Source organism: Trachypithecus francoisi, unplaced genomic scaffold (assembly GCF_009764315.1).
Source record: "Trachypithecus francoisi isolate TF-2019V2 unplaced genomic scaffold, Tfra_2.0 Lachesis_group13, whole genome shotgun sequence".
NCBI classification, from domain to species: Eukaryota; Metazoa; Chordata; class Mammalia; order Primates; family Cercopithecidae; genus Trachypithecus; species Trachypithecus francoisi.
Genome location: NW_022681458.1, coordinates 116,706,547 through 116,730,076, shown reverse-complemented (window position 1 = coordinate 116,730,076; position 23,530 = coordinate 116,706,547). Strand labels below are relative to the sequence as shown.

At 49.4% G+C, this 23,530-nt stretch overlaps 1 long non-coding RNA gene and 1 pseudogene across 2 annotated transcripts in view; both read right to left on the bottom strand.

Moving 5' to 3' along the window:
• Positions 1-23,530, bottom strand: part of LOC117095273 — a 1,129,150-nt pseudogene that overhangs the window by 1,096,325 nt on the left and 9,295 nt on the right.
• LOC117095269 overlaps positions 6,040-23,530 on the bottom strand; it is a 247,749-nt gene continuing 230,258 nt past the window's right edge. The window contains exon 3 of one of the 2 annotated variants that reach the window (XR_004441881.1): positions 6,040-6,421. This is a non-coding gene — a long non-coding RNA (uncharacterized LOC117095269). The remainder of the gene's footprint in view (positions 6,422-23,530) is intronic. The other variant, XR_004441880.1, reaches the window with a different exon arrangement.

Below are 23,530 nucleotides of genomic sequence, written 5' to 3'. Positions count from 1 at the left end.
TCTATTTTGTGGAGATTCTGTAATGTATCAGGTACAAGCCTCACTTCATGATTTAAATGCATGAAGCTGAAATGACAAAACTTGACAAACACATGCCTTTGAATAGTAAGCCTTTATCCTCCTTGAAATAGTGATTCATTCACTAAAATGTCCACCAGAAACAACAGCCAAAAGCCTCGAGGAATCTTCTGTGATGTTGATGACATTTGGTAGATGTGTTGCTGAGACTCTGAAATGAAAGAACCGGGAGGTGCAGGTCTATCAGGCTGTGGGACGTGGGAGAGCTGCTGCTTCAGGGGTTGGAGTCCCCGTGCCAGAGGCTCAGTCCTGCAGAGACTTTTGCACAGTGGGCACCTGCTGCCTCCGGTTGATGGTGAGTCCCCCAGATGAATACCCATGAAAGGTACCATGTCAGCAAAGAGTCAAACTCTGTGAAGCATTTGGAGATTTATTCTGAGCCAAATGAGTTACCATGGCCCTTGATACAGCCCTCAGGAGATCCTAAGAACGTATTCCCGAGGTGGTCAGAGCCCAGCCTGGTTTTATAGTTTTTAGGGAGACATGAGACAATCGATCAAATAAATGTAAGATGTACATTGGTTTGGTCTGGAAAGGTGGGACAGCTGGAAGCAGGGGTGTCCAGGTCATAGATAGATTCAAAAATTTCCTGATTGACAGATGGTCGAGAGAGTTGTCAGATAAGGGGTTGTGGAGACCAAGGCTTTGTCATGTGGAGGGAATCCCCCAGGTAGCTTCGGAGAGAATAGATTGTAAATGTTTCCCATCAGACGAAGAGTCTAAGTTCTAATTCTAGAAGGGAGGTGGGGTGATGAGGCAATTCCGACCCCCACCGATCATGGCCTGGACTAGTTTTTCAGATTAGCTTTGGAATGCCCTTGTCAAAAGCAGGGGCTGTGACAAGGTGGGTGAGCCATCCCCCGCGAGGTGGGGACCCATAGCCACCCCTTCCCCTCCTTGGTTATTGGGAGCCATGGTGGACTCACGGCCTGTTTTGGATATTGTGAGTAGTATCGTCTTCCCCTCTGGAAATAATGAACTCTTTCACAGACCGGTGTACACCTCCAATGTATTGCTCAGGGAACAATGATATTATTAATGATTAAACATCAAGAATCGATTGTAATAATTATTAATACTATCAATTAATTTTTACCATTAATATTGATAATTATTTTAAATAGATGATGGATGCCAAAAATTCATTGTTAATATTGACATTTATTACGATTAATTCTTAATATTGTTTTATTGTCAGCATCACTTAGTGTTGATTTAAGTAACATTAATTGATGATATTATTTTATTAATAGTGTTAATATTAATTATACTAATCAACATTTTTAATTAGTATTAATATTTAGTGTCTTTATTGTCATTAATGTCATTGATTAGTATTAATTTTTATCATATTAATATTAATAATTATAGACTTATTCCTGATATCCGGCGAGGAGAAGTTGATATTACTCCCAATATCGCAGAAAGTGTCCACTCCTCTATGCTGTTTTTCCTAATAACCAGGGGTAGAGGATGACATTAATGAAATTACCGCAGTGTGTGTTCATCCTTTCGGTCTTCTTGTTTCTTCTATCCAGAGTGCGAGAGGATGATATTACTCCCAATATCGCAAGTGGCGTGGACCTCCAATGTGACATTTTCCCTCACATCCAGCCGGGGAGAGGAAGATATTACTAATAGCCAGCCGGGGAAAGGCACATATTATCCCGAATATCACAGGGGTGTACATCCCCTTGTGATATTGTTCCTTATATCCTGGGATGGAAAAGATAATACTAGTGGTAACATCGCAGGGGTTTTACACACCCACTGTGCTATTGTTCCGAATAACATGATATGACTCCCAGTATCACGGGGGGTACATCCTCCTGTGATACTGTTTCTTATATTCAAGGGCAGAGAATGATATTTCTCCCAATATCGTAGGGGTTGTACACACCTCCTGTGATATTGTTCGTAATATCCCGAAGAGGAGAGCGTAACATTACTCTCAATATCTCAGCGGGTGTACACCTCGTTTGTAATATTTTTCATGATATCCAAGATAGGAGAGGATGATAAGACTCCCAATATGGCAAGAAGTGTACAGCCGCCTGTGATATAGTTCCTAATATCGAGGGGAAAAGAGCTGAGTTTTCTTTCGATATCGCAGTGGGTGCACACCGCCCCCAGCCCTGGGGTATCGTTCCTAATATCCAGGCGGGAAGAAGATGACATGGCTGACAATATCGAAAGGGTTGGACAAGTCTTCTGCGATATGGTTCCTGATATCCAGGGGTGAATGGATGATATTACTCCCAATAAAGTAGGAACCATACAGCCAGCGTGGGATTTTGTCCTTAATAACCACAGGCGAGAGATGATATTACTGCAACATTGCAAGGGGTGTACACCCCTCCTCTGATGCTGTTTTCATATCCAGGAAAGGAGAAGATGGTATTACTACCAATATTGAAGAGATATACAACCCCCATGGGATATTGTTCTAAAGATACAGGTTGAAAGAGGATGAGACTCCATCCAATATAACAAGGGGTGTACACCCCGCCTGTGATATGAATCGTAAAACCTACAAGAAGAATGACGTTGCTTCCAAAAACACACGGGATGTACACCCAACCTGTGACATCGTTCCTGTCATCTAAAGGAAGAGATGATGATACTACTTCCACTACTGGAGAAGGTACACACCCCCCTGTGATATTGTTCCTCATAACTTGTGGGGGAGAGCGTGATATTACTTCCAGTATGACAGTGGCTTGACACCCAGTCTGTGATACTGGTTCTGCACACCAACGCTGTGCCCCTCGTTTCCCATGCGTTCTCTGCACACTTTTGGAACCTCGGGGGAGGCTTTGTCTTTGGTTACAGATGAAGAGACGAAGGGTCTGAGAGGTTAAGCAAGTTTGTTACTGAAAAGCGGTTCCGATCCAGACCCCAAGAGAGGTTTCTTGGATCTCACAGAAGACATAATTTGGGGCGAGTCCATAAAGTGAAAGCAAGGTTATTAGGAAAGAAAAAGAATAAAAGAATGGCTACTCTGGCCGGGCGCAGTGGCTCACTCCTGTAATCCTATAACTTTGGGATGCCGAGGCAGGTGGATCACCTGAGGTGAGAAGTTCGAGACCAGCCTGGTCCAACATGGCAAAACCCTGTCGCCACTAAAATACAAAAAAATTAACTTGGCGTGGTGGCAGGTGCCTGTAATCCCAGCTACTAGGAAGGCTGAGGCAGGAGAATCGCTTGAACCCAGGAGGCAGAGGTTGTAGTGAGCCAAGATCACGCCACTGCATTCCAGTTCTGCCAACAGAGCAAGACTCCATCTAAAAAAAAAAAAAAAAAAAAAAAAAACAAGAATGGCTGCTCCATAGGCAGAGTGGCCCCAAAGGCTGCTGGTTGCCCATTTTCATGGTTATTTCTTGATCATACGCTAAACAAGGGTTGGACTATTTATGAGTGTTCCAGGAAAGGGGTGGGCAATTCCCAGAACTGAGAGTTTCTGCCCTCCCTTCTGAGACCATGTAGGGAACCTCCAGATGTTGCCATGGCATCTGTAAACTGTCGTGGCGCTGGTGGGAGTGTCTTGTGGCAGCTAAAGCATTAGAATTAGCACATAATGAGCCGTGAGGACAATCACAGGTCACTCTCGTGGCCATCTTGGGTTTGGTGGGCTTTGGCCGACTTTACTGCAACCTGCTTTATCAGCAAGGTCTTTATGAGCTGTATCTTGTGCCGACCTCCTATCTCATCCTGTGACTAAGAATGCCTAGCCTCCTGGGAAGGCGGCCCAGCAGGTCTCAGCCTCCCTTTACCCAGCCTCCATTCAAGATGGAGTCGCTCTGGCTCCCGTGCCTCTGACAAGTTGGCCTGGGTTGAGTGTTCCCTCGTGTGTGGTTGTTGGAGCTGTTCCTAGGAGTAAGAGGTATGGTCAGTAGGGAACAGGCCTCTGTTAGCCCTGGGGCTGGCACTCTGTCCCAGTATGTCGGCCTCATTTTAGTGGTGACAAAACTGGGGCTCGGAGACATCACTCCCTCACCATGAACCCCCAGACTGTGCGTGGTGGGCTGGGGTTTGAATGTGGGGCTTAAAGACCCATCATCTCCTCTGGTCCCTCAGTCTCTGCTGCCCAAGAGGAACAGGATCCCAGGATCCAGTCCCCTCGTGGCACCAGCCAGGGTGGGTGGAGATGGGGAGGCAGGTTCCGAAGCCCCCCGACTCTGAGGCAGGTCGGGGACCGAGAGCAACCCGGACCTACAGGCCCCACCCCGAGAAGAGTGGCTGCAGGCCCGCCCGCGGGCAGGAAGTCTGTGTCCTCAGTAAACGTGACGACGCTTCCGGCTGCTCCAGCCAGGCCATGCTGTCTTCACGTTTCCAATCATGCGGCCTCCTCTCCAATTCTCAAGCCCAACACACAGAGACAGTGATCTGGGGTCCACGTGAGGTTTGTCAGCAGCTCTGACTCGCTGCTTCCCGCCAGCCCCGTGGCCGGTTCTGGAAAGCTCTCTGCTGCCCCCTGGTGGGGAGGCTCAGGGCAGGGCTCTGGCTGCAAGCATGGGGTCCTAGAACCTACTGGCTCTGTCACCTCTGCTGGGTGGAAAACCAACCCAGGCCTGAACCAGTGACACCTGTGGCGCTCCCAGAACCTCCTGGCTCTGTCACCTCTGCTGGGTGGAAAACCAACCCAGCATTGAACCAGCAGATGGGTGCTTGATTACTTATTATCAGAGCTCCGCCCACTGGCAAGTCTTCTCCCTGGCCTCAGCTTCCCCTTCCATTAAACGAGGGGCTTGGGGGATACCAAGGAGGGGTAACTGCTTAGTGAGGATGGCAGGTTTCTTCTGGGGAGATGAACACGTTTTGAAACTACTTGGCGTGAGTGGTTGCACAGGACTGTGAATGCACAAATGCCACCATTATTCGCTTTGAAATAGTTAATTGCATGCGATGTGAAAGTCACCTCATTTAAAGTGTTTAAAAAGAGCCTGGGAGAGTGCAGTGTATGTGAGAATCACGTGGGACCTCCACAGTCTCTGAACCTCGATTTCCTTGCATAAACTGGCAAAGAGACCGTGTGAGCTGTGTTCCCTGGGGCCAAGAGATTCCAAGAAGGAAAACCTGGGATTCCAGGGACTGGGATGAGGGCCAGGGCCGAAGGGGAGGGGGCCTGTGGGGACGGCTGGGGGGCAGCCCAGATAAGGCTTTCAATACTGGGTAGCAGCGTCTACACAGGCGGAGATCCGTGCATCTCACTTCCCGCAGGGCTGACCAGTGGCCAGAGTTGGGACTGGCCAGGCTCGGCCCAACCAAGTCTGGGAGCAGAGGACACAGAGTGAGGGATCCCCGGGGCCACCTTCACTGGCCTGCGGCTCTCCTGATACCACAAGAGGTCCAGGAGCTGACCTTGGGTCCTAATGGGGGACACCTTCCTGGCTGCAGGCTGGCAGGGTGGTGTGGTGGTCAGTGTACTGGGCTCTGCGTCTCCGCCCCTAAGTGCTGCGTGACGGTGGGCAGACACCTAACCTTTCTGTGCCTCTATTTCTTCAATGGCGGACAGGGACACTAGCAGCCCCTACATGCAGGCACAGTGGCCTGAAGATTAAAGGCAAGGGCGGCAGGAGACCTACAGCAAAAGCTCTGAGCAGGGAGCTGCCCAGGCAGTTCCACCACCGTCTCCCCTCTGGCCGCCGAGGAAACCGAGACTCATGGTGACCTGGCCCAGGTCTGTTGGACTCAGGGTCCTTCTCATCCCCAAGATCAGAGGGCTGCCACCAGGGAAGGAGCTGGCACCTAGACCCCGCCCAGGAAGCACACAGGGAAGGATGCCATGGGGACTTCGGTATGTTATTGCAAAAAAATACTTATTGCTATTTGAACCCTGCTTTCATGCCTCCATTTCCCAGAAAATGAGCCACGGGAGACACCAGTAGAGGCAGGAGACCATCCTCCTTGCATAAAACCCACTCCCTCGGACGTTGTCCTCAGCGAGGGTCGCTGGGGCCAACCAGAGGGGCCACCCGCAGAGTGGCAGAGGAGGCAGGTTGACCCTGTAGACATTGAGCACTGTGGCGAAGGTCCTGGCCTTCCGGTAGAAGAAGAGCGATTTCTCGCTGTCCAGGAGGAAGTTGTGGGAGATGGTGGCGGGCCGCGTGTAGATCTTCAGCTGTGCCTTCTTGTTGCCCAGGTCCACGGCGGCTGCCAGTGCCAGCTGGTAGTACCCGGCTGCATCAAACGGGTCCTGAAGGGGACAGGCCATGCTCAGCAAAAGCGGGACTCGGAGCCCGTCTTCCCAGAGGCCGTTCCTGTCTCCAGGTCATTCCACATGTCCAGCCAATGCTGGCTCACCCCATGAGCCCCGAAGCCTGTGACACTGCTCTGGTCTCAGCTGCAGGAGGTGGGGACGATCCTGACACCCCTGGAATTTTCCTGACTCTCCCTACGCCCCACTCACCCGAAGCCTCCTGTCCCAGTCCCACCCTTTCTGCAGGCAGTGGCTGCTTTCCCCGTGGGCTGTGATCATGGCAGATCCTTCCTGCTCTGAGAGTTCCATGCAGGACCCGTGGCTCCAAGCCACAGCAGGGGCACAGTGTTGAGTGACCCAGGCTCCCCTCTGGCCCCCGTCCATGCTGACCATTTCCAGGCCCTCCACGGGCCAGGCCAGGTACAAAACCATCTCACAGGTATCCTCTCTGTCAATATTCCCTGAAATATTGACGGAGTGTGACTCCCCAGACATCCACTCCCATTTTCAATGCATCTTTGGCTCAAACTCACCATCCCTGGGTTGGGATGCTGCCTCCCAGACCTCCTCCTTGACCCTCCCACCCCCCACCTGGCTTCTCCCCAGGCGCCTCCGCCACATGGGGGTGACCCAAGGGACCTCTCTAAGACCCGTGCCTGGCCTGTCCCTCTTTACCATCTCAAGATGGCTCCCAGGGCCAAGGACAAAGTCCAAGATGCAGCAGTCCATTCCCTCACTGCCCCGCCCCACACACGAGCAGGGGCGAGAAGGCCCCCAGTCACCGCCACTGCTCATCCAATGCCCTCCGGCCCAGCCGAACACTGGACTCTGTGCTGGGTGCATGGCTGAGCCTAACGTCCTTGCTCCCAGTCTGAGGGACCTGGGACTGAACACTGACCACAAAGGTGCCCGGGCTGTGGCAGATGGAAGCCCAGGAGACAGTGAAGGGCCCAGGAGGCCCCGACTCAGCCGGTGGGGGGAGGCAAAGGCTTCCTGAAAGGGTGGGGGCTTCCCAACTAAACAGGAAGCAGTCAGCCAATGCATATGTGTCTGCGTGTGCCTGTGTGTGTGAATGTGCGTGTTTGTGTGCCTGTGTGTGTGTGTGCAGCAGCTAGTGAGTGGCAGGCTGAGCCAGGACACACCTAATCCCCTATTCCAGGGCTCACTCTCACGTGTAGACTAAAGAGGGACCCCATTTTAGAGGCAATTGGAAAAGACGCCCATTTACCTCTGCTTCTTCACCAGCCTTCCAGGCCCCATCCAGACCGGCTTTTTCTGCCACTGCTCTGGACCCTGGTTCTGGGTCCAGAGCCTCCTATACAAGGAGGAGGGTGTAGCCTTGGAAAGACAGCCGCCCTTGGGGAATTCCGAGGGGGCCTCCCTGTGGGAAGTTGGCCTGCACTGACAGCATAGTCACGATGAGACCCAGAGGGCTGTGCATGGCAAGGAGGGCTGTGCCCCTCGACACCAACCATAGACTTTGGCCTCTCAGGTACTACTTGGCCCTTCCTTCCTCCTGGGCAGGCGGAGTGGGCGGCAGGCTGGACCAAGAGAGATAAAGGCCCACTTTTGGGAGGCCCGTCCCCTGGGTCCCAGGCGAGCCCCTGAGCCGTGAGCAGCGTCCCTCTGGGCCTGACACCTCCCTGTCTGGCTGGGACTTGGGAGGCCACAGGGATCGCTTCTGACCACCAGGTGTCGCCAGCACTGGGCGGAGGCCTCCCGGGCAGCCCCAGGCCTGCAGTGGGGGATACAGGGCAGGGTCTTAGGGCTGCCTCAGCTCATGTTGTTCTCATGTCCCCAAGATCTTGGACCCTGGACTGGAGCGCCCTAGCCCCTCAGCCCATAAGGAGTACTGACGTGGTGCCGGTGCGATGCGGAGGAGGGGCGGGTGCCTGCTGGGCAGAGGGTGGAGACACCCCAGGTCTGAGTCTGCCAGTCCCAGCTCTCCACCCCTGCCGGGCTGGGGGAAGAGGGAGCACAGCACCTCCCCTCGAGACAGACCTGACCCAGCAAGGTCTCAGCCTGGCTGGCTGGGGCCCCGCCCCACGACTCCTGCCCTGATCTGGGGTTCCCCTGTCTGTGAACCCAATGATAAGACACTGGTCCCACCCCAGCCTTCCTGGGTGATGTGAAGATTCAAGGTGTCTCGGGACTCCAGGAAGGAGTTGCTCAGTGCAGGCACCCTGGGCAGGCTTCCTAGAGGAGGCACCAGGATTTGGGTTGGATCTTGCAACGTGGATTCAATGTGAGGATGATGCCATCCTCCAAAATGTCCTTCTCCCGACCCTGTTTTCTTTGTTAAATGCAACTTGACACTTGACTGTCAAGACTCAGTTTGGTGTCACCTCCAGGAGGGTCCCCCTGACTACAATCCCCCTTCTTTACCCAGAGGCCACCATTGCCCGCTCATGTGTCAGCCTCCCTGGTTGAGACTGAGTTCTTGAGGGTGGGGCCTGGCCAGCTTGGGAGCTGGGTTGTATCTGTGAACCTTGCCGGCTCCTCTAGCTGGGTGCAGAGCTCCAGGGAAGCCACTGGGCCACTCCTAAGGAAGGCTGGAACCCAGACCCCTGGGGTCTGTGGAGATCCCACTCCAAGGGGGCCAGGAACACCCAGAGCCCTGCCCTCCCCACCCACCTTCAGCCCTGTCCCTCCCACCCACCTTCAGGCGTAGACGATGATGTCACCGAGCACCAGGTACACCTTCACGTAGTAGAGGGTCCTCGTCGAACTCCAGCGGCGAGTTGCAGAGCTACAGGGCCTTGAGGTAGAAGTGCTCCGCCAGCTTGCCATGGCCAGCCGGTGGTGCAGGGCGCCAGCGGTAGTAGGCCACGAGCTCGTTCAGCCGGTCCCCTGGGGTGTAGGCAAAGGGGCAGGTGTGAGGACGTGGCTCCTGGGGCAGTCAGGCACAGGCACCTCAGGAGCAGGTATGCAGAGCCGGGCAGCACCTGGTTGCCTCCAGGCGCCTGTGGTCACCTGGGAAGATGGCCAGTTCCTTCCGGGTTCCCAGACTCACTTTCCCATCTGCAAAGCGGAACTAATAAGGCCTGCCCCTGTCTACTGTGAGGCTTTGGCAAGTCGCGCTGGACGGCCCAGCTCTGTGCCACACATAGCCCCCTGCCTTTGCCCACTGGTTTTAACCAGGGAGCCAAAAAGCCATGCAGTCCAGTTGCTCCCGGGCACCCCCGGTCCATGAACCCACAGACGTGACATCCGATCCTCCTGGGTGTGTCACGAGAGGCCCCTTACCCTCTAGGAGCCTCTGTCTACTTTCAACTTCCATGAGATCCACTCCTTTTTGCCTTCCACATAAGAGAACATGTGCTGTGTAACTTTCTGTCCCTGGCTTATTTCATAATATCTTCCAGTTCCATCCACGTTGCTGAGAATAACAGGACTTCATCCTGTGTTATGGCTGAATAGTACTCCACTGTGTATCAAGACCACATAGTCTCTATCCATCATCTGCTGTTGGACACGGAGGCTGGTTCCATGTCTTGGCTATGGTGAACAGTGCTGCAGGAAACACAGAGGTGCAGATGCCCCTCCGACACTGATTTCCTTTTCTTTGGGTATCTACACTGTAGTGGGACTGCTGGATCACACTGTAATTTCATTTGCAGTTTTCTGAGGAACCTCCATACTGTTTGCCATAGTGGGTGCCCTAGCTTACTCTTACTCTTTTTCTTTTTTCTCTTCGAGACATAGTCTCACTGTTGCCCAGGCTAGAGTACAGTGGTACAATCTCGGCTTGCTTACTGTAGCATCCGCCTCCCGGGTTCCAGTGGTTCTCATGCCTTGGCCTCCTGAGTAGCTGGGATTACGGCCGCCCGTCACGGCACCTGGCAAATTTTTCTATTTTTTAGTAGAGATGGGGTTTCACCACGTTGGCCAGGCTGGTCTTGAACTCCTGGCCTCAAGTGACCCGCCCACCTCAGCTGCCCAACAGTGCTGGGACTACAGGTGTAATCCACCGCTCCCAGCTAATTTTTGTGTTTTTAGTAAAGACGGGGTTTCACCATGTTGGCCAGGCTGGTTTCAAACTCCTGACCTCAGGTGATCTGTCCGTCTCGGCCTCCCAATGTGCTGGGATGTCAGCGTGCGCCCCGCGCCCAGCCAGCTGCTCTAGTGTACAACCCCCTACAGTGTGTAAGAGCTCCCTTTTCTCCATATCCTCGCCAGCACTTGTTATTTTTTGTCTTTTTTGATAATACTCATCCTAACAAGTGAGATGATACCTCACTGTGGTTTTGATTGGCATTTCTCTGATTATAAGTGATACTGAGCATTTTTTTTCACATATTTTTTGGCCATTTGTATGTCTTCTTTCAAGAAATGTCTGTTCGGTTGGGTGTGGTGACACAAACCTGTAAGTCCAGCACTCAGAACGCTAAGGCAGGAGGACAGCTTGAGCCTAGACCAGCCTAGGCAGCATAGCGAAACCCTAGCTAAAAAAAAAAAAAAAAGAAGAAGATAAAAGAAATATGTGTGTCTGCTGAGCTTTTTGACCTCCAAAAATGAAGAGCCCATTTTGGAATCAGACAACCTGCCTGATTCAGAGACAATCTGTGTTTGGTTCTACTCTGCTGCTTCCTATGTGACTTTGGGAAGTTCCCTTAGCCACTTTGAGCTCAACTTCCCCAACATTAACCAGGAATAAGTACCACCTGCCTCTGCTGGTTAAGGCTGAGGACAGAAAGGACAACCTCCACAAGGCCACTTGACAATGCCGCCTGGCGGAAGCCCCTCAATGCGGGGCTGGTAGGATCATCTGAAGCTAAGCACAACTTTCCTTTCCACTGTCCCAGACTCACTCTGCATACGATTAGCAAGGAATAGCAAATAAAGGAAACCAAAATACTTGCTGAATTTTTAAAAAAGAAATTTTTAAAAAGGGGGGGTGGTGGAAAAATAGGAGGGAGAGGAGGGGAAGGAAAAGCAGCCGATCACAAGTTCTAGTCCAGAGCTCATCCCCGGCCTCCTCACACAGGCAATCACCAGTTCCCACCTCCTGCGGAGGGGTACTTTCTCGGCTGGCTTCACCCATATGGAAGGCACTGCCACAGGTGTTCAGAAACCAGGAGCACCTTGAAATGGGCAATGTGCTTCGGGTAGGAGACCTACAATTTCCCCAAAGAAACCACGACACAAAAGTGACCCACATGGGAGGCACCAACGGCTGTAAATACTTGGTGGCAAAAAGTGATGTCATACCCTCTGTACAGGAGACATACACCCAAATAAAACTTGCCAAAATAGCAGAGAAAAAAATACAGCAGACATCCAGTGCCATTCTGTTACAGAAATATTTATATCCCAAAGCCAGGGACCTCTCTGGAACACTGTGTTTATTTCCACGTTTCATGGAAGATGCTTGAGTGCACTCACGTGTATCTCAACAAACTTCCAGGCCCTGCTCTAAACCCTGTGGCTCCTCAGCAAAACCCAAAAACAAGTATCAGTTTTCCTTCCAGATGGAAAATTTCCTGACCTAGCGAAACCAGCATCAAATCCACTTATTATGAGAGCTGATTACAGGCGAAGCCCTCTAGTCCCAGGATGACTCCCTTCCTGCAGGAACGGGAAGGACGGGCATAGCACTGGCCTGCCAGACCACATCTCCAGGCAGTTTCAAACCATGGCTGCTCAGGTCACCCATGATAAAAATCAAAACCAAGTCTCTCTGAAAAGTGTACATGTCAAGAGCCACACCTCGGACCAGAATCAGCAGAAATGGATGTTGCAAGGTTTGTTCAGAGATCTCCTCTCCTTGCCTCCTCTCCCCGGGACCTCCCTCCTTGCACTAGCGGCCCAGGGCCAATGGACCGCTCCCTTGCCTCTAGCCCAGTGCATTTTTAAGAACAGCTCCCAGACTGTACCAGACCCTGAAATGTATTCACTGAATGCACTATTTCTTCAAATGATCGTAAATCACCTGACTATAACAACAATTGTTTTAAAAGTGTTCTCTCTCTCTCGGGAATCGTGCCATGAGTTTCAGCAAGCAGTTTCGCTTCTCTCTACTGCAATTCTATCATTTGCAAAATGTTACTGTTACAAAAAATTAGTGTGTTCACCCATAGCATTGTTGTAAAAAGCCTTAAGATCCACTTCATGTAGCCTGTCTGGAGCACAGACCCTGTCACATGGTAAATGCCCACTGAAGGTGAGTTATCTGTAGCTATTATTACCTGCCACTCCAGCGAACAAAAGGAGTCGATCAGGTCTCATCGTATCATCATGAAAGGATGTCCATGTAGACTGCGCAGTGGGAGTAGGGGACTCAGTGTTTCTCAGGTACTATTTTGGTTTTTACAAATTGTGCATGTATATTTGTAGGTACACTGAAAAAGATCTGAAAGGAAATACACCCAGTGTTAACAGTGACTACCCCAAAGACACATTCATCCAAACACACAACAGAAAAACACTCACTATCTTTCTGTCTTCCATATCATTTGAATTATTTTCAATAAGCATCTATGGCTTTTGTAAAGTTTTTGAAAGGAATTTATTGCAATTTTTTCTGGAGAAACAAGCAGGAGCATGAAAAAGGTGGAAACAGAAGGTAAAATGGAATGGGACTCAATGGAATTGAGTCCCAGCCAGGATCAGCAGGCACACGAACCATGCACCTCTCACTACAACTCAACACCAGCTCTCTCCTCTTGGTCCAATGGCTCAAGATTTAGAGATAAAATATTTATTGTGATCACATCAATCACACCAAGGAGCTTGGAACCACCGTTTCAAACTCCTCTGGTTCTGTGCACCTGCCTGGGGCTGTTAGCTTTCCGCCTGTGTCTTTGGCTGGCCTATAATCCCCTAGTGGTGGAAATGCACCCTGACACTTAGCCATCATCTCCACAACACTCAGCACTGCATAGAGACCAGAGAAGTGATGCCCACTCAGACTGTGATTCTACTTATAAAGCCAAGGACCAGGGACCATATGTGACTTGTCTTTGGTAACTCACCAGCTGTTGCTTGAACCAGAACAAAGCCAGGTCTCCTGATGCTCAGAAAAGACCTAGTCCCTATCCCACTAGAAACGCGGTGAAAATGTTTTGCTTGCTGTGAAAACATGCACTACTGGAGAAGATGAATGCAACGTCTCATGGAGCCACTCAGCCCAGATCACCAGGAAACAGGACTGCCGGATGAGACACTCGGCCCAGATGACCAGGAAACAGGGCTGCCAGATGAGACACTAAGCCCCTCCACTAGAAAGGAAATCTGGTTGGGCAGTGGAGAGAAATTCACACAGGTTACCCCGGCCCAACGACAGCAACAACATGAACAAAACAAAAATACCTGACCGGAAAGCCGTAGCCTGGCTAGCAAATTCGAAATAGAGCCACAATCCTACCAGCACACATCACTGCAACACAGAGCTTCAGTCAGTGTGCGCACACTTTAAGTAGAAATGTAGAATGTTCATGTTTTTGGAACAAGGGGGCTATTTTTGTGTGTGTGTGATGTCAAACAAAACAGCTGAGAAGAAACTGTTGGCAAGGAAATAGAAATAGGCGTCCTTACACATTGACAGTGAGATAACGGTATGGCCCTAACGGAAGGGAATCGAGCAACACCCATCAACATTTAAAATGCGTAGAACCCTGGATCCCACAATTCCATTTCTAGCAATGCATCCTATGAACATATTCATGCAAATATGCAAGAATTACGTACAACTCAGCATTGATTAATCCAAACGGTTGGGAACAACCTAAATACTTACCAGTGGGGAACTGGTGGACAACAGTGTTTATCTTATGCCAACATCTGTGTTTTTAAAAAGAAGATACATAGGCTGGGTGCAGTCGCTCACAAGTGTAATCCCAGCACTTTGAGAGGCTGAGGCAGGTGGATCACGAGGCCAAGATATCCAGACCATCCCGGCCAACATGGTGAAACCCTGTCTCTACTAAAAATACAAAAATGATCTGGGCATGGTGGCACATGCCTGTAGTCCCAGCTACTCAGGAGGTTGAGGCAGGAGAATCACTTGAACCCGGGAGGCGGAGGTTGCAGTGAGCTGAGATCACACCCGCCTGGTGACAGAGCAAGATTCCATCTTGGAAAAACAAAACAAAACAAACAAACAAAACTGGCAACAGTGGTCACAGGGCAGTGACGAGTAGGACTGCCTTTCACTCTCCAGGACCTTTTGAATGTCGCTCATATTACATATTCAAAATATATGACTACAGCAAATATTTTCAAAGTCACTATGAAAAAAGGGGGAAATAATAAAATCTAACACACAGGACTGCTGCATAATTAAAGGATGAAAAACATTAAGCACTATCAGAGTTCAAAGGAAAAAGATTAACTCTAGCTTGGATGTCAGAGCGAGGATCGTGTAAAGGAAGTGAGTAGTTCAAGTCTTGAAGGATGGAGAAGATTTAAAGAGGCAGAAGTGTGGAGATGATGTCCCAGATGGAGATAAGAACATAGGCAAAGACGACGAAGAGATGAGAAGGTATAAATTCTAAGTGCAGCTCTCAGGCTGGGCTTCAGAACAGGGCGTAGGCAACAAGCTGGAGTGCAAGGCTGATGGCGGGAATGAAAACACTGAAACCCAAACTTGCATATCACGCCCGGATCATGAGCCTTGAATGCCAAGCCAGGGAGCCCGTCCTTGATCTTAACAATGAAAAATCACTGGGCTGGGTGTGGTGGCTTCTGCCTGTAATCCAGTGCTTTGAGAGGCTGAGGTGACAGGACTGCTTGAGGTCAGAAGTTTGAAACCACTAAACACAGCAAGACTCTGTCCTTACAAAATTTTAAAAATTAGCTAGGCAGGATAGCACACCTGTAGTCCCAGCTACTCAGGAGGCTGAGGCGGGAGGATCACTTGAGCCCAGGAATTTAGGGTTACAGTGAGCTGTGATGGCACGCCTGCCTTCCAGCCTGAGCAACAGGGCAAGAGCATGTCTCCAAAATAAAATAAAATGAAATAAAATCACTAAAAATTTGTGTAGACATAAAGTATAAAATCATACCATATATGATTTAATCCAGATATATAATATAAATTAGAGAGGGAAAAGAGAAATTAGGAAGCTATTATAAGAAGACAAGACTCAACTAACACTTGAGCAAAGGCCCTGGGTTCACAGCGCTATCTTTATATAAAGGAATGAACTACCACATTTATTTTCATGACATCACCAACTTAGATACAGGCTACAGTATTCTGGAACCATCTCTGTATCAGCCAAATCTGATGGCCATAATACCATAGGCAAATACCATAAAAAACACCATAGGCTGTGTGGTTTAAACATTAGTTTATTTCTCACAGCTCTGGAGGCTGGAAGTCCAAGATCAAAGTGTTGGCCAACTCAGTTTCGGGACAGGGACCTCTTCCTGGCTTGCAGACAGCCACTTTCTCTTGTTTCCTCACACCAGGGCAGTGGGAGCTCTCTGCTTTCTTTTTTTTTTTTTGAGACAGAGTCTCACTCTGTCACCAGGCTGGAGTGCAGGGGCACAATCTCAGCTCACTGCAACCTCCGACTCCCTGGTTCAAGCAAATCTTCTGCCTCAGGCTCATGAGTAGCTGGGATTACAGGCACGTGCCACCAAACCCAACTAATTTTTTTATTTTTAGTAGATACAGGGTTTCAGCATGGTCTCAATCTCCTGACCTCGTGATCTGCCCACCTCGGCCTCCCAAAGTGCTGGGATTGCAGGTGTGAGCCACCACACCCGGCCTGGTTTCTCTTCTTCTAAGGGCACTAATCCTGTCAGACCAGGGCCCACGCTCATGATCTCATCTAACCCTAATCACTTCCCAAAGGTCCTACCCCCGAATACCATCACACTGGCAGTTAGGGCTCCAGTACAAGAATCTGGGGGAGACATAAACATCATTTATAACAATGTCTTTTCAATCCTGTTGAAAAAAAACAACTAAATGAGTAGGCGACAAAGCACCTTCTATGTAAACAAGTCCGGACTTTTCATATTTCTGCTAACACATTAAGGTCAATTTAAAATGTCTGATAACAAGAGTCAGAAGCAGAGATAAACGAAAGTTAGTTACTCTGCATTTTAGGCCCACATTGAGCTGTCTTTCAATGACATTGTAGCACAAAGAACACTGCTTTCTATTCCTGGTTTGGCAACCAAAAAAGCTGGAAAATTTCCCTGTATTTCCGTTTACCTTGAAAGTCACTGGGCTGACCTAGCAGACCTCCAAGGTCCCTTCCATTCACAAATTCCACAAATAACTCCCTAACAACAGATGCTACACAAATAAACTACACTGACGAAGGGGAAAGCTAACACTAGCAAACAATAAGATGCACACAAGGCAAGACGTATAGAGAAGTGGATCAACCACAAACTGGTGGATGATGAGCCGGCGGTGGATAAAAATACATTCCCTAAAGATAGACAGAGAGGCAATGGCGCAGAGGTAGTATTGTTGAAGATTTACCTTTTAAATCTTCAAGATAAATGGCCCAATTGTTTATATTCATTCTGATTAAATGTGAACGTGAAAACTTCCTCCAGGGGACACAGACATCTAAAAAGTTCCCAATGTATCCAATTTGTCATTTGATATTTTTACTGACAAGAAAAATGAGGGACTGAATATACAAACAGACCATGCCTGATCATATATATAAAGACAGAACTCAGACCACAACCTGTAGCTGCCCACCCAGGAAACCAAACCCTATCTACAGTAAACAGCCAGGAGGCCAGCCAGGCTAGCACATCAGACAGGAAGCCAGACTGCTTTCTCTCCACAACCCAGAAACTAAACCACGACTCTGTCCCACGTGGCCAGGACTTGACTCAAAACTGACCGCTACCCTAATTTTGGTCCCTGTTTCCTGTTAGGATCATTCAGAGAAAGCCAAATATGCCCCAACCAATCGCATAGGGCAACCCACTTCTGCACAGCCGCCTGCAGCCCCCACAACAGCCTCCAGTGGGAGCCGTTCTTTTCCATCCTGAAGCTTCCCCACTCCTCATCAGCCACTCACTTGCATGTCAGTCTCTGCCACACGCAAGTGACAGTGCCGACTCTCTTGCCACAGCAGCTCTGAGAAAGTCACCTCTGCCCATCTCATGTGGGTGGCCTTCCTTTATTTCCCCCAAAGAATAAGTCTTAAACGAGGGGATTCTCTCTATATGGCCAAGCTATACAATTCAGAAGCCCAGCATGGCAGATTCCAAGCCTGAAAAGACCATACACCCCTCAGGTTTTCTTTCCACAAAACACAGCTTCCTTGAGCTCTTTTTTTTTTTTTTTTTTTTTTGAGGCGGAGTCTCGCTCTGTCGCCCAGGCTGGAGTGCAGCGGCCGGATCGCAGCTCACTGCAAACTCCGCCTCCCGGGTTCATGCCATTCTCCTGCCTCAGCCTCCCAAGTAGCTGGGACTACAGGCGCCCGCCACCTCATCCGGCTAGTTTTTTGTATTTTGTAGTAGATACGGGGTTTCACCGTGTTAGCCAGGATGGTCTCGATCTCCTGACCTCGTGATCCGCCCATCTCGGCCTCCCAAAGTACTGGGATTACAGGCTTGAGCCACCGCGCCCGGCCTCCTTGAGTTCTTCAGTCACTCCGACCAACCAGGGAAGGAACCACGTGTTATGAAAGATCAAGGGCCTTGAAATTAAACGTCTGAGTTCATCAATGACTTCATCTTTCCACTTAAGAAATTACATGGCCTTGGCCAGGCATGGTGGCTCACATCTGTAATCCCAGCACTTGGGGAGGCCGAGTTGGGCAGATCACCCAAGTTTGGAAGTTCAAGAGCAGCCTAACAAACATGGAAAAACCCCGTCCCTACCAAAAATACAAAATCAGCCTGGCATGGTGGCGCATGCCTGTCATCCCAGCTACTCGGGAGGCTGAGGCAGGAGAATCACTTGAACCTGGGAAGCAGAGGTTGTGGTGAGCCGACATCATGCCATTGCACTCCAGCCTGGGCAAGAAGAGCAAAACTCTGTCTCAAAACAAAACAAAAGACATGAACTTGAACAATTTTCTTAACTTCTCTAAGCCTCTATCTTCATCTTCAGTAAAATAATTTTACCTCCAAGATTGCATTAAATGGAATCCCACATGTAAAACAGCTGACAAATATTAGAGGCCCAACAGCTGTGCGCTCCTACTGCCGCCCCACTTTACCCCAAAGGAGAAGTGAAGACATCCAGAAAAAGCCTGTTGATCCCTACACCTCAGCATCCTGTGTTCACACAAGGTGCAGTGGCATCCAGACTTACCGGGGTCACCCAAATACAAGACACGTTTTGATTTTTCAACTTAGGTACACATGGCTTCTAACGTTCACCATATAAGATCCATAATTTAGAAGAGATTTTCCTACACTACCCCGTCGTTCTATTTTAGCAGACTTAGATGTGCTATAATAGCTCACTCTCTTAAGCCCTCTTCAGTATCAAAAACAAAACTTTAATCTGTAACACAATTATCAGCAGTGAAAGTGGAAAAGGGACCTATGAGTCAAAATGACCCTCTGCCCGCCCCGTCCCGCCCCACCCTACAAAAAGCTGTTCAGGAGTATTCGGGCTGCTTATGAGAATGCTGTCTGTATTCCCAGGGACAGACAAACGCCTACCCTGGTTAGAAGCTGCACTGCTCAGCCTCCAGGGTAGAAAGCTCCCCACACCCTCTACCCAAGGAGAAGAGAAGCAAAGGGGGTGGCCAGGCTCCAGGACGTGGACTGTTTAGGGTGGTTTCTGCAGCCCAGGTCACCGCCATGGGTGAAGCTCTTCCTTCCTTCTTTTCCATCCAAGTGCCCAAGGTCCTATGGCTGCTGCAGGGCCTCTTCCCTATGAGTCAGCCCAGCCATTCCCCTTCCCCCTTCTTCTTCTTCTTTTTTTTTTTTTTGAGACCGAGTCTCACTCTGTTACCCAAGCTGGAGTGCAGTGGCTTAATCTTGGCTCACTGTCACCTCTGCCAACCGGGTCCAAGCAATTCTCCTGCCTCAGCCTCCCAAGTACCTGGGATTACAGGCACCCGCCACCACGCCCAGCTAATTTTTATATTTTTAGTAGAGACGGAGTTTCTACTTGTTGGCCAGGCTGCTCTCGAACTCCCGACCTCAGGTGATCCACCTGCCTTGGCCTCCCAAAGTGCTGGGATTACAGGCATGAGCCACTGCGTCTGGCCGAGTCAGCGCAGCCATCCTGACTTTTTATTCTGGCAAAATTACTCTCTCCTACATCTACCTTCCAAGTAGCTAAATCAGAGATCTGGCCTTTGGGGTAGGCTTGAAGAATCCCTGATTTTGGTCCTCAAGAGGTCCTACCAGGGTCTGGGACAATTCCAAGACTTGTGTCCCTAAAGAGGAAAGAAACGTCACATACACGGCTCTCGCAGAGCTCAGGCGAGCCCATATTGGAGGCAAGGCTTGGGAGGCGGCCCTAAGGTTTGAGTGTGCCATCTATGGTAACAGCTAAGAGATCTGAAGCCAGCTGTCTAGGTTCAAACCTCAATTCCAACACCACTGGCTGTGTGATGTTAGACGACGTCCCCAGCCTCTCTGTGGTTCAGTTTCCTCACTGTAAAAGGGCCACAATAATAGAGCCGTTCTAAAAATTAAGTGAATTAGTGCATATAAGGTATTCAGAACAATGTTTGTCACATGGGGAAGTTCAATAGACACGTATTGAACAGAGTAACTTAGCAATTAGTAAATATACTCATGCAGGCCAGGCGCAGTGACTCACGCCTGTAATTCCAAAACTTTGGGAGGCTGAGGCGAGAGGGTCACTTGAGCCCAGGAGTTTGAGACTAGCATGGGCAACACAGCAATATTCCATCTCTAAAAATAAAACATATATGTATACATATACTCATATATTCACAGTGTATTCATAATATACAAAATAGCTGGAATACAGACTTAACTATTCCCAAAGATTTACTTCTAGACAAAGGGGGATGCAAATTTCAGCTTTTTATCCCACACATATATTCTTGTATCATCGGAAACATTTCAGCAAATTTTATGTATAAATTTTCCCCAAAACACATAGCAGAACAATGTAGTTTTGACTCAAAAATCTTCAAATCGTGATGGAATTGTTTTGTGAAAGTAAAGTTATAGAGATGAAAAGTCTCCCTCCAGCCTAAATGCTCTTTCATATGACCTATATAACACAAACCAATGCAGACACCCCAATCCTTTCCCCACTGTCATAAGAATTTTTCAGTAAACTGCATTCCCCTTTACAAACTAGATGATAGTTACAGTTACCAGGCAAGAACATGAATCCAGTTCTGCTTTTTCAAAGGCCAATGTTCCTCACATAATAGCAATGCATTCTTCAACCGCTCAACTGCCCACGACACCTGAGCTCTCTGTTTTACACAACTCAACGAGGCCTGGGAGAAAGCAAGTGCAAATTTCACTTACTCAGTAACAACACATCCTGCCTGATTCCCCTGCTGGGCTAGTTCTCAAGTCATCTTTTTCTAAGCTTTCATTCGGCTCTACCACACGTACCTAGGCTAGGTAAAACACTTTACCAGGTTTTTTTTTTTTTTCGAGACGGAATTTCACTCTGTCACCCAGATTGGAGTGCAATGACGCCATCTCGGCTCACTGCAATCTCTGACTCCCAGGTTCAAATGATTCTCCTGCTTCAACCTCCCAAGTAGCTGGGACTACAGGCGTGCCACCACACCCAGCTAATTTTTGTATTCTTAGCAAAGATGGGGTTTCACCATATTGGCCAGGCTAGTCTCAAACTCCTGACCTCATGATCTGCCCGCCTCGGTCTCCTAAAGTGCTGGGATTACAGGCGTGAGTCACCGTACCTGGCCTACTTTACCAGTTTTGTTCCTGAATTAAACCTGTTATTACCATCAATGTCAATCAGTGCCATTTCATTCACCGTATGACACACACACACTCACAAAGTACTTCATACTCGCTCCATCTATCTGCTTTTCTGCAATGGCCGCAGTGTTCCCCATCTTACATGAGAGGCACAGAGAAAGACAATGACTTCTCCAAGGTTTTGTAATTCACAATCAGTGGCAGAACCAACATGTCCAACCAGGTCTGGCCAAGGCCTGTGTTTCAGCCACACCACCTGGTTGCTGCCCCTAAGGCTCAATGGGCAAGTAACAGATCACTCCGATTGCAGAGCCTTCAGAAATGCCTTCCACCATGGTACAATGGACGGTTCGCTCTCAGGAGGCGAGGCAGGGGTGGGAATCAGCACACAGTTCTGCTACGTTTCTCATGTAGGGCACAGACTATGTATTTTGTGCCTTGTTTTGCAGGTGAAATGTCTCCTGTCCCCTGTACAACAGCTTTCTTTGTCCTCTCCACATAAAGGTACAACTGAGATCCTCAGGAGCAGGCAATTATCACTGCCCTCTGCCACACCTGACTGATGTCCCAACAAGTGGACACACAGGATCTTCTTTATGGCCCAGGCTGCCCCCATCTGCTAAGCATCAAAGATGACACACGGGATTTACAGAACATGAATGACATGGAGGTGACTTCTTTATCTCTGTTGAAAACTTACTGCACTGTCCTGAAAAAGAGAATTCAGGAAAAGCTGAACATTTGAGGCTGGCTGGCTGTCATCTTCAGCTGCTGAGAAAGCCTCTGCTGCTTGGTTCCACTGTGGAAATCCAACTCCTCCCTCAAAGTCCAACTCAAGTACACCTCCTCTGCGGTGCCTGCCCCTTCCTCCCTTTCAGAAGCATGTGCTCCCTCTGCAGTCCCAGAGCATTCTATCGCCACCTCTGGAGCCACACTGTGCCAGCCTACAGCCAGCTCAGTGCACAGCTGCCTCTCCCTGTGTGTACCTGCAGGCCCCACCTGGGCTGGAAGGCTGCCTCCTTCTCCACACAGAGGCGGCACTCAGGAACTACTGAATGAGGGAGGGAGTGGATGAGCAAGATTAGCCAAGGGCCACAGGGAGTGGCGGGCAGCTCCCAACAGGTACAGCCCCTGCCCTGCCAATCCGGAGGTGCTGGCTCTGTTCTCAACAGGGCTGCTGAAAGCTCCATTATAACAGCTCTAGGCCACAATGACCAATTTGGTGTCAGGCCCTAGAGACACCAAAAATCCTAACAAATAAAGAGGCCACGTATGCAGCATGCTGGTTAAAAGCACAGGCTTCGGAGTCAGAGCTTGAAATCCACTTATGATGTGACCTTGAGCAAGTTACTCAATGCATCAATCTCATTTTGTCACGGGCAAAATGAGGACATTATCTGCCACACAGTGTTGCTGAAAAAGTAAGAGAGATGACAGACACAAAGCGCTTGGCACTTACTTACTCCTACTGGTTTATTACAAAGAAGAGGACACAGGAACAGCCAAATGCAAGAGACGCACAGGGCCCACCACGGGGCAGAGAGGTCGGGGCTCCCATGCGGTCCCTGGAAGTGCCACCTCCCCAGCACCAAATGAGTTCACCAAACCGGAAGCTCTCCAAACCCAGTATTTAGAGGGTTTTATGGAGTTTTCACAACATAGACATGATTAAGTCTTTGGCCACCCATGACTAGCTCAATCTCCAGCCTGTCTCATCTCCCCTCCCAGAGGTAGGGGTGGGGCTGATACGTCCAACTCTTTACTCATGACTCATCTTTCTGGCAACCAGCCCTAATCCTAAACCTGTCCAGGGGCCCAAAGCCACCTGTCATCTCATTATCATACAAAAGACACTCCTATCACCCCAGAGATTCCAAAAGTCTTAGAAGCTCTTGTGTCAGGTATGGAAACCTAAGACCAAATATTATAACCAATGATGTTCCTATCACTCAGGAAATTACAAGGGTTTTAGAAGCTTTGGGCCAAAACCCAACAAGAATACTAAATAGATACACTATTATACTATGTATCCCACTATCACGATCATTTTTTTTGAGACAGAGTCTACCTCCGTTGCCTAGGTAGGAGTGCAGTGGTTTGGTCTCAGCTTATGGTGCGATCTCAGCTCAATGCAACCTCCACCTCCCAGGTTCAAGCAACTCTTGTGCCTCACACTCCTGAGTAGCTGGAACTACAGGTGTGTGACACTACAACTGACTAAGTTTTGTATTTTTTAGTAGAGACAGGGTTTCACTGTGTTGGCCAGGTTGGCCTTCAACTCCTGGCTTCAAGTGATCTGCCCACCTCGGCCTCCCAAAAATCTAGGATAAGACACGAGCCACCGTGCCTGGCCTCACTATCACAATAATTATACTGAGAGGATGGGGGAGAAAAACGTGGGCAACAGGAGGGGGGGAAGGGTAA